The sequence below is a fragment of the Chrysoperla carnea genome, chromosome 2 (genome assembly GCF_905475395.1).
Source record: "Chrysoperla carnea chromosome 2, inChrCarn1.1, whole genome shotgun sequence".
NCBI lineage: Eukaryota > Metazoa > Arthropoda > Insecta > Neuroptera > Chrysopidae > Chrysoperla > Chrysoperla carnea.
The window spans coordinates 13,702,993-13,718,108 of record NC_058338.1 but is presented as its reverse complement, the minus strand read 5'-3'; positions in this window follow the sequence as shown (position 1 = coordinate 13,718,108).

Sequence of the window (15,116 nt, the reverse complement as noted above, 5' to 3'; positions counted from 1 at the left end):
ATTATAATGGAGTTAATAAAGCACGCTTGTATTGTTAAATGTTATATAGGACTATGTTCTAGGAAAATTCATTCGTATGTACATCGTTTACCTAACATTTTTTATTTCTTAACTGCTTCGACAACAATTTTTTACAGTTAGATATATATTTTATAAAAATTGGTTTTATTGCATTTTCTTGCAAAATATTCTATATTTTATAAATTATTTTTCAGATTCCGAATCTTAAAGTAGTTCGGCTGTTTGAGCAATGCGTTTTGCCAAAGTTTAACTTTGTCGACCCAATGTCACAGATAGCATAGGACTGCCGTACGTCCATAAATGAGCTGGCGGAACAAATTAATGCAAACCTGGTATGGGTACCGGGACACAGGAACATTCCGAAGACGACGAGCTTGCTAGAAATGACACAATGCTGCCAGACACTTCCAAGATCTTATATCACTTCCAAGGGCCTCTGTTCGCAAGGTTGTTGCGGCTATTACAGGACACTGGTTGGGCGGCAGGCATGCTGAACGCGTGGGCCTGGAAATTTATCACGACTACTGCAGGAGCTGTCACAGTGGTGAGGAGGCGGAGACAATGTCTCATCTTCTCTGTCACTGCCCAGCTCTTGCCACGAGGAGATGGAATTACCTGAGCCAGTCTCTTTTTGACGACATCTCCGACCTAAAGTCCGTCGACGTCAAAGCTACCCTGCTGTTCTTAAACAGCTACAAATGGTTCATGGGGTAGTAGCCGGGGATGGGCCAACCCATTTTCGGTATCACAACGGATCCTATGGTCTAAGTGTGTCCCACCCCAAGACAGCCACACACCTAACCAATGTCACAGATATCATCGTGCAAAATTAAAAAGAGTGGATCAAAAAGTTGAGCGCAATAATCTTCGTAAAAATTTTTCATTTTGTCAGGAAAGAAACAATTCAAAGTTTGATGTAATATTGCGATGATTCAAAAATCGATTCTGTAAATGTGTTTAGATTGTGATTCGAAAATAATCTTCAACTCAATCAGTCTGTACATTCGAACGTAGAGCCTTTTTTGATGCGAGCCTTGGCTTCCGCGTATGTGTAATCGTTTTTGTTCCGCCTGCTCTAAGGTTGCTCTAGCCCGAGAGCCGTGCAATTTGGTCCAATAATTACCAAACATTCTGTATACATGAATTGAAAACTTAAAGAAGAAACAATTTTCCTGAAGTGGTTTAAAAAAATACTTTAAAAGGACAAACATAAAAAATAATTAATTACGAAAATTCCTATGCCGAAAAATCCACGTATCTTGTCTTGCTGTATAACTAACAACAATTGAATATAACAACAATATAATAATGATTAAAAAAGAATTGCGCAGGTCAAACAATTCGTTATAAACCATTTTCGTAAGTACATAGTTTGATATATGAAATCTTCTTTCTAACGTTCGAGTTAGTTTGTTCCTTCATTCATAAACGGAGCGTGTAGAGCTTTAGACGTTTGAATACTTTCTTCCGTATACAAGTATATAAAGTGTTTTCGATATCGTAATAGCGTAAAGTGTTTTGGTGATTTTCATTTGAGTGTACTAACTATCTGCCGAAAAGCTTTTTGGACAGTTGAAAAAACGTATTTAAAAAAAAAATATATATTGCAGTTTTATATTTGAGAATCTTAAGGTATGTTAAATTTTTCTGATTTCTAAATTTAGCACTCATAAGAAAATTTTGAAAAAAGAAAGAAAGAAAATAAATATTTATAGCATCGGTCAATTATTCTGTTAACAATCTAACATAAACCAATTGAAAATAATAAACCAAGCATAAAAGCATAACAACTTTGCGGCTATTTCATTAGCGCGCTACTAACAAGATAAATTTATATCTCAACATAATATATATAGTTCTAAGTAAAGATCAGATTTATATTACAAAAATATTACCTTTTATTGAAACTATTGAAATAAATTTTTAGTTTATCAAAACTGAAATTATATAATCTTAAATAATTGCTAAATATCCTAATTTCAAATAATTACATAAAAATCTTCAGATTATGTCTTTTTACTGGATTTATTAAATATATTATTTTTTAAATTTTGATGTCAAAAGACCAAAATATTTTTTAATTTTAATTTTAAAAAAATTTCTTGAATTTTTGTATTAGATGCCCCTTACACTTTTTATATTAAATGCGTAGGTACATTATTTATTACTTATATTCCAAAAAATCTTTGTAATTTTTTGTCCCTCATATTTCGAAGTGTATTTTCGAATTTCATTATGTTACGATATGGATATTACCATAATAAGATACTTAATGCACATATTTTCAAAGTTTCAAACCGAAAATGAATTGTCTCTGACAGTTTGGACAAATGTTTAGATACTTATATGACTTTTTATTTCGATGAAAAATATCACATAGGAAAACTGTGAACTCTAGGAAATATGGAAATAAATTTCTATTATTGCCTCAATTTCCTAGACAGTCAACAAACTAGCAATGAGAAACATACAATATAAGAGTGATTACGATTAATAATAATGCTAATTCATTAATTAACTGAGAAGTCGGGGCTCCTGTTCTATGTGAGTGACTCAAATTATATCTAGGTGTATCTGTAGGTGTATACAGAACACACAAACATTTCACAAAAAAAAAAAGAGTAAAAATTTGGTTTCATAATAAAAATATTAAAACTTCTTGCTTACTAAACTTACCATTATCAATACTAAAAAAGGCACATAAAAAAATCATGGAACTAAAAAAAATGGAGTGTAATTGTATTGTCAATTTCTTTCTCAAAAACCATTTGTCAAAAATACGAAAATAAATTCAACAATCGAGTCAAAGTTAAAACTTTTTGCTTACCAAAATTACCTTTTTCATTCGAAAAAGCACACAAAAGTAATCATAGAAATTTCGTTTCATTATGGTGTCACGGAATAATATACGTTTAATACTCTGATCTCTTTACACCTTATTAGACATTTTCAGCCGTTTTCATTAGCTTTTTAGTTTTCTTATAACACGAAATCCGTTCTTTAGTAAACAATTTGTGTAGTTTTACTCCAGATATATTTGTGGATAACATCATTATGTACCTAACGCCAATTAGTGTTTACATTCTCGTATTCACATCTGTGATATATAATATTCTACGATATATATTGAGTGTTTCAAAATTGCACGGCATTTTTTTAATTACATGTTCTCTAGATCAAAATAAGCAAAAAATTTCATGTCTACATAGGTGCAAAAATAATTTGTTACTGAGGTATTTAGTACTGAAATTGATTCCAAGAATTTGTTCAAAAAAGTCGCCGTATTGCTTATTGCAGCATTCAGCATATTTCTTCTTTAATATTCCATACTTCTTTGCCATTTCGTAGAGCATAAGCACGATTATTAGTAGTGGTTTCAGCTTCCAAGGTCCAATTTCTAAAAAATTTTCATTGTATCTTTGAAGAGTAGCACTATTTCTTTGTAACTCCTTCAAGTTAAAAAACGAACTTGACCTTTCCAATACCAAAACCCTTCTTGATACCAAATTTTATTCAAACCGTATTTAAATTGCGATCGCTAGAGAGTTTACAGACACATAAACGTATAGGTACATTTAGATTATTTAAAAACAATACAAATAATATAAATAAATATATTTTATATATATCGTTAATGATCCAAATTAATAAGTAGGCAACTTGTATAGCGTAAATGTTAAGTGTTTGTCAATTAATCGAAAACAATTCATGTATAACGTAATTCAAGTTGCCTATTAACAATACAAATGATATAAATAAATATATTTTATATATATCGTTAATGATCCAAATTAATAATTAGGCAACTTGTAGAGCGTAAATGTTAAGTGTTTGCCAATTAATCGAAAACTATTCATGTATAACGTAATTCAAGTTGCCTATTAACAATACAAATAATATAAATAAATATATTTTATACATATCGTTAATGATCCAAATTAATAAGTATGCAACTTGTATAGCGTAAATGTTAAGTGTTTGTCAATTAATCGAAAACTATTCATGTATAACGTAATTCAAGTTGCCTATTAACAATACAAATAATATAAATAAATATATTTTATACATATCGTTAATGATCCAAATTAATAAGTATGCAACTTGTATAGCGTAAATGTTAAGTGTTTGTCAATTAATCGAAAACTATTCATGTATAACGTAATTCAAGTTGCCTAATAACAATACAAATGATATAAATAAATATATTTTATATATATCGTTAATGATCCAAATTAATAAGTAGGCAACTTGTATAGCGTAAATGTTAAGTTTTTGTCAATTAATCGAAAAATATTCATGTATAACGTAATTCAAGTTGCCTATTAACAATACAAATAATATAAATAAATATATTTTATACATATCGTTAATGATCCAAATTAATAAGTACGCAACTTGTATAGCGTAAATGTTAAGTGTTTGTCAATTAATCGAAAACAATTCATGTATAACGTAATTCAAGTTGCCTATTAACAATACAAATGATATAAATAAATATATTTTATATATATCGTTAATGATCCAAATTAATAAGTAGGCAACTTGTATAGCGTAAATGTTAAGTGTTTGTCAATTAATCGAAAACTATTCATGTATAACGTAATTCAAGTTGCCTATTAACAATACAAATGATATAAATAAATATATTTTATCTATATCGTTAATGATCCAAATTAATAAGTAGGCAATTTGTATAGCGTAAATGTTAAGTGTTTGTCAATTAATCGAAAACTATTCATGTCTAACGTAATTCAAGTTGCCTATTAACAATACAAATGATATAAATAAATATATTTTATATATATCGTTAATGATCCAAATTAATAAGTAGGCAACTTGTATAGCGTAAATGTTAAGTGTTTGTCAATTAATCGAAAACTATTAATGTATAACGTAATTCAAGTTGCCTATTAACAATACAAATGATATAAATAAATATATTTTATATATGTCGTTAATGATCCGAATTAATAAGTAGGCAACTTGTATAGCGTAAATGTTAAGTGTTTGTCAATTAATCGAAAACAATTCATGTATAACGTAATTCAAGTTGCCTATTAACAATACAAATGATATAAATAAATATATTTTATATTTATCGTTAATGATCCAAATTAAAAAGTAGGCAATTTGTATAGCGTAAATGTTAAGTGTTTGCCAATTAATCGAAAACTATTCATGTATAACGTAATTCAAGTTGCCTATTAACAATACAAATGATATAAATAAATATATTTTATATATATCGTTAATGATCCAAATTAATAAGTAGGCAACTTGTATAGCGTAAATGTTAAGTGTTTGTCAATTAATCGAAAACTATTCATGTATAACGTAATTCAAGTTGCCTAATAACAATACAAATGATATAAATAAATATATTTTATATATATCCGTAATGATCCAAATTAATAAGTAGGCAACTTGTATAGCGTAAATGTTAAGTGTTTGTCAATTAATCGAAAAATATTCATGTATAACGTAATTCAAGTTGCCTATTAACAATACAAATAATATAAATAAATATATTTTATACATATCGTTAATGATCCAAATTAATAAGTATGCAACTTGTATAGCGTAAATGTTAAGTGTTTGTCAATTAATCGAAAACTATTCATGTATAACGTAATTCAAGTTGCCTATTAACAATACAAATAATATAAATAAATATATTTTATACATATCGTTAATGATCCAAATTAATAAGTACGCAACTTGTATAGCGTAAATGTTAAGTTTTTGTCAATTAATCGAAAAATATTCATGTATAACGTAATTCAAGTTGCCTATTAACAATACAAATAATATAAATAAATATATTTTATACATATCGTTAATGATCCAAATTAATAAGTATGCAACTTGTATAGCGTAAATGTTAAGTGTTTGTCAATTAATCGAAAACTATTCATGTATAACGTAATTCAAGTTGCCTAATAACAATACAAATGATATAAATAAATATATTTTATATATATCGTTAATGATCCAAATTAATAAGTAGGCAACTTGTATAGCGTAAATGTTAAGTTTTTGTCAATTAATCGAAAAATATTCATGTATAACGTAATTCAAGTTGCCTATTAACAATACAAATAATATAAATAAATATATTTTATACATATCGTTAATGATCCAAATTAATAAGTACGCAACTTGTATAGCGTAAATGTTAAGTGTTTGTCAATTAATCGAAAACAATTCATGTATAACGTAATTCAAGTTGCCTATTAACAATACAAATGATATAAATAAATATATTTTATATATATCGTTAATGATCCAAATTAATAAGTAGGCAACTTGTATAGCGTAAATGTTAAGTGTTTGTCAATTAATCGAAAACTATTCATGTATAACGTAATTCAAGTTGCCTATTAACAATACAAATGATATAAATAAATATATTTTATCTATATCGTTAATGATCCAAATTAATAAGTAGGCAATTTGTATAGCGTAAATGTTAAGTGTTTGTCAATTAATCGAAAACTATTCATGTCTAACGTAATTCAAGTTGCCTATTAACAATACAAATGATATAAATAAATATATTTTATATATATCGTTAATGATCCAAATTAATAAGTAGGCAACTTGTATAGCGTAAATGTTAAGTGTTTGTCAATTAATCGAAAACTATTAATGTATAACGTAATTCAAGTTGCCTATTAACAATACAAATGATATAAATAAATATATTTTATATATGTCGTTAATGATCCGAATTAATAAGTAGGCAACTTGTATAGCGTAAATGTTAAGTGTTTGTCAATTAATCGAAAACAATTCATGTATAACGTAATTCAAGTTGCCTATTAACAATACAAATGATATAAATAAATATATTTTATATTTATCGTTAATGATCCAAATTAAAAAGTAGGCAATTTGTATAGCGTAAATGTTAAGTGTTTGCCAATTAATCGAAAACTATTCATGTATAACGTAATTCAAGTTGCCTATTAACAATACAAATGATATAAATAAATATATTTTATATATATCGTTAATGATCCAAATTAATAAGTAGGCAACTTGTATAGCGTAAATGTTAAGTGTTTGTCAATTAATCGAAAACTATTCATGTATAACGTAATTCAAGTTGCCTAATAACAATACAAATGATATAAATAAATATATTTTATATATATCCGTAATGATCCAAATTAATAAGTAGGCAACTTGTATAGCGTAAATGTTAAGTGTTTGTCAATTAATCGAAAAATATTCATGTATAACGTAATTCAAGTTGCCTATTAACAATACAAATAATATAAATAAATATATTTTATACATATCGTTAATGATCCAAATTAATAAGTATGCAACTTGTATAGCGTAAATGTTAAGTGTTTGTCAATTAATCGAAAACTATTCATGTATAACGTAATTCAAGTTGCCTATTAACAATACAAATAATATAAATAAATATATTTTATACATATCGTTAATGATCCAAATTATTAAGTAGGCAACTTGTATAGCGTAAATGTTAAGTGTTTGCCAATTAATCGAAAACTATTCATGTATAACGTAATTCAAGTTGCCTATTTATTATTTTTGTAAGTCAACTTTAACATTAACTGTACCATTGAATTAACAATTTATTGTTTATTAAAAGATTTCAACATTTCCGTCACTAACTCATGCGTTACTTTATACCTAAGAAACACATTCCATGAGGTTTTAGCAAAATGCGAGCGGTTTCTTTTATTTTCCTTTATTTGCAACATCTTTAACTGTACTAAATTAACATGTGACTTAAATTAAAACTTGAACTATTTTGAGCTAGAGAACACGCATCTAAAATTGTGCCGTGCGATTTTGAAACATCCTGTTTATAGATTTATACAACACACAACATATATACGTACACTATCAACTAATGCTGTATGTGTAAGTAGTATATTTACAGCTAGCTAGTTGGTACTGGTATCATCAATGGATGGATATTGATTGAAAATCACTAATTAGTGAACATTACGTAGTTTAATTAGTTGAAACTTTATCTCGGATGAGTAAATATATTTTTCAATATCTATCTACATGTATAGTGTATACTGCTTGTATATTCACTTGTTAATTATATCATATATTTTTATATCCTGTTTATATGCGATACTAGTTGTTACCCGAGAGCTGTTTTGGTTAATTTTTGATTTGTTTTTAGTAAAATCATCGTAGATTTTTAAATTTCATTTTTGGAGGAAAGATTGACTTTTTGGTTACAGCTAGGGTGGTCAAAGATCAGCTTGAATTTGAAAAGGCAGGATGCTATCCATTTTCTGCCTTCTTGGTTTAAAGTTTTTGTAGAGAATAAAATAAATTTCTCTCTAAAAAGTTCTATGCTTTTTTTGTGTAAGTCATATAGTGAACAATCTACTGGAAAGTGCAAAAAGTACAAAATGTTATAAAGATTGGGGTGATCGAATCTGTGAAATAGGTTAACTATTTTGTAATTTTTAATCCACAAGTCATTACTTAAAGTATGTTTTCTAAGTTTTAAAAACTATATTTTTTTTAAATGAAGATACTTCAAGCAGGAATGGTAAAATCTATCGTTTTTAGAACAATACAATTTAAAAGCAATTTGACTATATTGGTATTTAAAAGTATATTTGACTAAATAAAATAAAAACTCATAAAGTTCTTGATTTGATCAGACATAAAATTGTAAATTCCAATTTTAAAGGTGACGACACCAGCCTAGCCTGTATACGACTACTAAATATTTTCAGAATACTTTGTTTAGGCGTTTGAATATTCTATGAAACAATTTTCTGAATTTATCCTTATGATAACTTTTGTTTAGAACCTAAAATTTAGGTTTGAATAAAAAATTTAAATGTATTTTCTATATCCCTATTGAATAGTAGCCAAAAAAACAAAATTCGTGTGGGAATTCAAAGTTTGATCAAGATTTTTATTACTTAGAAATAAAATATACCTTTTAGGATCATTACATTCTTAGAAGAAATGAGTTAATACATATTGAAAGTTTCTCAAATATTGAAAGAGGATTTATCATACTTATCAAGGACAATAATTTAATAAGTTTATTTAATTATCCTGATCAGGATTTTTAGGATTAATGATTTCCGTATCTAAAAATATATACATTTATTTGCGCTCCCACCATATTTCTACTGAATTTTTGATAAATAAATAATAGTCTGAAAAACTATCAACACAAAGTAAGTAATAGTTTAAAAAAACTAAAAAGACATAAGCTTTTATAACTAGCTGAACTAAAAGGTAGAAAATAATTTCTTTAAATAAAAAAAAATCATTTTATTGTAAAAAAGCGTGGGATACTTTTTAAGATATTTTATAATGACTTTACTTTTACCAATATCTGTCTATAAAATATTTACAATAATTGAAATTTAGTATCCCATGAATTTTTACAATAAAATGATTTTTTTTTAATTTAAAGAAATTATTTTCTACCTTTTTGTTCAGCAAGTTACAAAAGCATGATTTTTAAGTATGTTGTATACTCTTTTAGTGAAAAAAAAAGAATAAATTAAAATAAAAATTCCATTACCACGGGTGGGTTTTGAACTAATACCTTCCGCATGAGACGCAAGTGAGTGTGAAAGGTTGTTTTTAATTTGATATATATACAAAGTCGTTTCTGATTTCTAAGGTGACGCGAAACCTTAAGTTTTACCCCTATTAAAAAATCGATGAACATGACTAAAGAAGTTTTCACTTCAAAAATAAATGCTCATTAAAGCTCAAACTTTGCTCCAATTATTCATAAACTCCCTTTAGCTATGTACTAAAAACAATTTAGTAAATACTTTAATAATATAAAGTGCATTTGAGCTATGTTGTATATATACATATATACCAGACAATGTTTTTTAATGAAAAACAAGTCTGTCTGTTTTTCACAGTATATATATATATGTAGGTGTCGTATAGTTTCATCTCATTCTGACATAAGTTTTTCTTCTCACTATGAGTATGTATATATGGTATATATATTTTAATGGGAACAAACAATAATAATGTTTTCTTCATTCAACTTATATTTATTATATTCAATGATGATAAAGACAGATGGGCAGATGTAGAGTGAATAAGATATAGAATAATATATAGTGAAAAGATATATAGCAGTTTAACTGTCTACTTTTAAATTTTAATGCTACTTTACAATAATCTGAAATGTTACTTTTCAAAATTAAAACCAATAACTTATTACAATTATATATATGTAATATTTATACAGAGTGTTGTTTGAAACTTGAAAATCATCCAATCCAAAAAAACGTCGAATCTACTGTAGGGACAAAAAAAAAGATGATTATGTTTGCAATGTTTTGCAATAAATATACTCGCTTAAAAAAATTGTGACATTAAAACATTTCAAAATCGTGCGCCATGAATCATGACGTCATCTGTTATGACAAATTATAGTATACGAAAAAGTTTATACAACTACAGAACGTCAGGACCCAAACCTTGCGATATGATGAATGAGAGAGAAGACTGCCAGTGAGTTCCCCTGTGTCCTTACATTATTGCTATTAAGTAAATAGTTAAAAAACGATTTATGGAATATTATTTAATACATTAAAGACAAATTTCTTATCATTTAAGTGATAACATCTTAACTACCAGAGTTGTTATACCTTACAAGGTATACACCTTGTATTTATTGTAAAAATAAATATATGTAAGAATTAAAAAATTTCTGAGAATTTTTAACTTTGTAGTGGGCCTTTGGACTAATGGTCCGTTAGCTTAGTTGTAGATACGCTCCTTGAAATACAAGTAGGTAATCCAAGGTGTTATGTTCAAATTAATATTTGTTATTTTTATTGAAACATTCTGTATTCTGTAGCAATTACGAAAATTAAATTTTTTCCTAACAAATTTTTTTATATTTGCAAATGGATAGAACTCACTGACGACTACCACTGTTTTTAATATTTTTACATTTTATGGGTGGATTTGTTTGTGTTCCATATTTATTTAAATTATATTTGTCTGGCTACTAAATGTTAGACGCGCATTATATTCTAGTTTTAGTGAATATTATTCTAAAAAGAAATAATTAGCTGTATGCACCCACTACATCTTCTTAAATAGTTTTCATTGTAACGTTTGTTCAATAGGGAATAATCCTGATGTAGTTGGCCATATTATCCATAAAAATGAATGAGCAAATAAAAGATATTTTTTGTTTTAAATTTTAGGTTGCAATATCTCTGAAACATACAGACTGTTTGGGCAATACTATGAAGGATATTTTTTGCAACCCCCAAAAGACATGAGAAACCATTATATTTATCATGGGCAAAGCTTAGAGTAGATTATAAATTAAACTAAAATTTATCAAGCAGTTCCATAAGCATAAGGTATTTGATATTTGAATAGGGAATAATCCTGATATCGACCCGTATTACCTATATAAATGTAAAACTAGACTTGATACTATGACTAGTGATTGAATTAAAATTAATTAAAAAAAGAAGAAGTTATAAGCAATCAAAGATTGCATTCAAAGGTTGTCCTTCTTCGTTTAGCAAAACAAAGTTTTATATGTAATCTCTATGGCGATATCCACGTGTGACGTCATTAGCGGGTATCTTCCTCTGTGTTTAATTAGGAAGAAGAATTAAAGATTCTTAAAAACCAACTTCACTTTTCTATTCGTGAAGTGGGAATTCTTCATCTGAAGTGAATAAAAAAATTTAGTCCGATTTCCTATTATTTCATTGTCCTTAAAAGCAGAAAATAATGTTTTCCTTGTATCACTCGTCCAGAAATAGGGATTTCGACTAAAAAACTGAATTTTTCAGCTGTCTACTTGGTTTTTAATATTTTATATAGTCAAATTCGTATTCAGCGACCCCAAAAGCCCACAGAATGGTATTTTCATCTTCATTTTTTTTAAAAAACTTTTCGGGAACTCTGAGGCATATACAAGTCGAATTCCTGAAAAATGAAGTAGGGAAGGGTCATAAACTTAATTTAAGAAGCTTTTTCTAAATGAAATTATGAAAAAATGATCCGTTTAAATCAAAATTATTTATTATTCAAAAAAATTAGTAAATCGACACTGATTTTACATTCATTTCCTGCACTACCTCTACAACAAACTAATTTAACCTTAGGTGATAAGTTTATTAGAACATTCTTAAAACATCTGATGCTTTTAATAATTAACAACAATATGATTTTTGTGATATTAAAATATAGTTACTATGCACCCTTTTAAGTTTTACAAAACTTTTTACTCACTGTAAGTATATGTAAAATACTTGAGTAAGTGATTTTGTGTTGAAAATTATAAATAAAGCCCCCATAGATAAATGTCATTTCCTGATGTTAAAAGGTTAAAGTTTTTAATTTTCAAAAAAGTTCCTGTAGGTATGTCAGATAGGTACGTGCTACTACTTAATTTATTAAGATAGGTAGTAATTGTTTTCATACGGAAAATAGAAATAAAAATATTATGCGACGGTGGGAATCGAACCCACTACCCTTTGCTTACCGCGAACTGAATATGTCTTAACGAAACGCCTTAACCAACTAAGCTACTAGTACGACTATGATTTAATAATAATAATAACTCTAATAAACGGTCAGTTATTACAGGGTTAGTGTTTTTTTTTATAAAAACCTGAGAGTGAAATTGCTGTGTGTGGTCAATATTGTTATACGGGTGTGAAACATGGGTGCTAGGGAGCGATATAGTAAAAACGATTGAGGTGAATCATAGACCTATCAAAATTCCTCTTACTTGTGATGCCCAATTAAATTTACAAATACCTTCACACAGGTTTTTCAAATTCTAAGATATTTAGATAACTTTTCTTCGCAAGTCTGCCGTTTGGTAATGCTAGTAATTTTAACCACCAATCATATACCACTTTGAATTCCCGCGTACCTAAATGCTGTCTTCCGGTTTCTACACAAAAAAAAACTGTTTCAAATTGTCGCGGTGATTTAATTTTAATATGATTTTGTTTTATACTTAAAGAACGCAATTTTAATTTTCCAGTCAGAAATTCGGTTGCTTTATTAGCGCATATCCCGCGTTAGTTATAGCAACTATTCCCCTGTGCAAGGCGGTATTCATCTCTGTTTAATTTCCAAGAGGAAAGAAATATCCGAAATTCAGATATCTGAAAATTAACTCTCGAAAACTTGGAAATTATTTTATCAGTGAGTAATTGGTAAGGGGTTCTAAAAGTGATATCCACCATGACTTAAATGTTAAAATGTATGTTAGAGGTACATTAAAAGTTAATGTGAACTTTCTCTACTATAGCATCGTGTGCTTACTGCAGTCATATGCAAAGTATATCTGTAATTTTGACACTAAATTGAATTAAGATTTCATAATTTTCCGCAACATTTTAGAAAATTTTATAAATGAAATTTGATTTGTAAAATAATAATTGGATGAATTATTTATGTAATTCTTATAATACAAAAGACGGTATAAGATCGATCTTCACCCATCTCATAACCAGATGAGACATTTTTTATGAATTTTTAAACACTTCTATCATTGTTTTTCTATTGAAAAGTATTTATGGCTATTTTTAATTGCGAGCTTAGCTTTTCAAGTGCAAGCTTATGCTTCCGTTCTCGAAAAAACTAAAAAATTGCCGATGATCTTCAAAATCGATTCAGTTTGGAAAAGGCATGACATATAATTTTAATATATAAATAATTACTATGAAAATGAATGGTCAAATAAACCTGGCTCAATTCATTTTGAAAAGTGAAATGGTAAAATAATTAGATAATTCAAAATAATAATTCAAAAGAATAAACTCAATTCAAATATTTCAATTTCAATTAATATATTTCCAAAAATTTGTCCCAAAAAATGATAGCTCTCTAAATATCCTTTACATCTCATCTGATGTTCTTGACCATCACTTTGATAATGATTTAAGAAGGAGTGTTTAAAGTGTTTATCTGTGCGTCTGTGTGTTTCTCAGTGGCATCGTAGCCCCTAAACGGTCGAACCGCCTTGATTGAGAACATTTTATAGCTAAGTTTCCAAAAATTGGTTTACAAGGAATAAATCGCATTTGTCGGGGGTTTTTAAAATTTTTTAAATTTCACTTGTTTAATTATTTATTTTCTTTAAAACTGATTAGGACTGTTTTTACATATGTAAGTTATAACATCATATTCTTATGATGCATATTAATTACAATTTAATATTTAGCGAATTGAAGTTATCTCACGCGTATGAATAACACAACAAAATGGAAAAAAAAATCCAATTTTTATTTCATTAAGTGTATATAAAAGACAAAAATCTTATTCTATCACAAATAGAGACGACGTATCGGCACTAGGGGGTGATGAATTTGATAATATAAGAAAATTGTGGGTAGGAGACAGCATAGGTGGCGGTGTGGTGTAGGTATATGTATATATGCTATGTGTAAAGCTTTTCTTGATGAAAAAGAAATATATATAATAAACAGAATCAGAAAATGCACTCAACTGTGGGTCAAGCTCTAAGAGGCTGTTATATAACCTACTTACCAATCCCCTTACACGAAATAACAATTCACTTAATGTATTATACACGTGTGTTCATTAAAAATGATGCCACTCTTTTTAAAATGTTTAATTGTTTTTGTAAACTAAAGTTAATTCATTTACTGTATAAGAAACTTATACTAATGGAGTTTACTAATGGTTGGTTACTTTTTCATTCAAGTAGTAATAAAACTGAAAATTTTAATTATAGGGGGAAGCTTTTATTGTACTAAAAAGTAGAAAATAACTTTTCGTAGGAGCCCTTCATAAGACTGACAGGGTTATTCGTTCTGTATGGTAATTATTTTCTATTTTTTACTATAATAAAAGCTTGTCTCTGAAAAAGTTTTTTTAATATCAAGTATATATGAAATATATCAAGGTATACTAAGTTTAGTCCCAAGTTTGTAACACTTAAAAATATTGATGCTACCAAAAAAATTTTGGTATCCTTGTTTATAAAATCATCTAAAGAAACTATTTCCGGTTGTCCGTCTAACCGTCTGCCCGCCTGTCAACACGACAACTCAAAAATGAAAAGAGTTATCAATCAACAATTT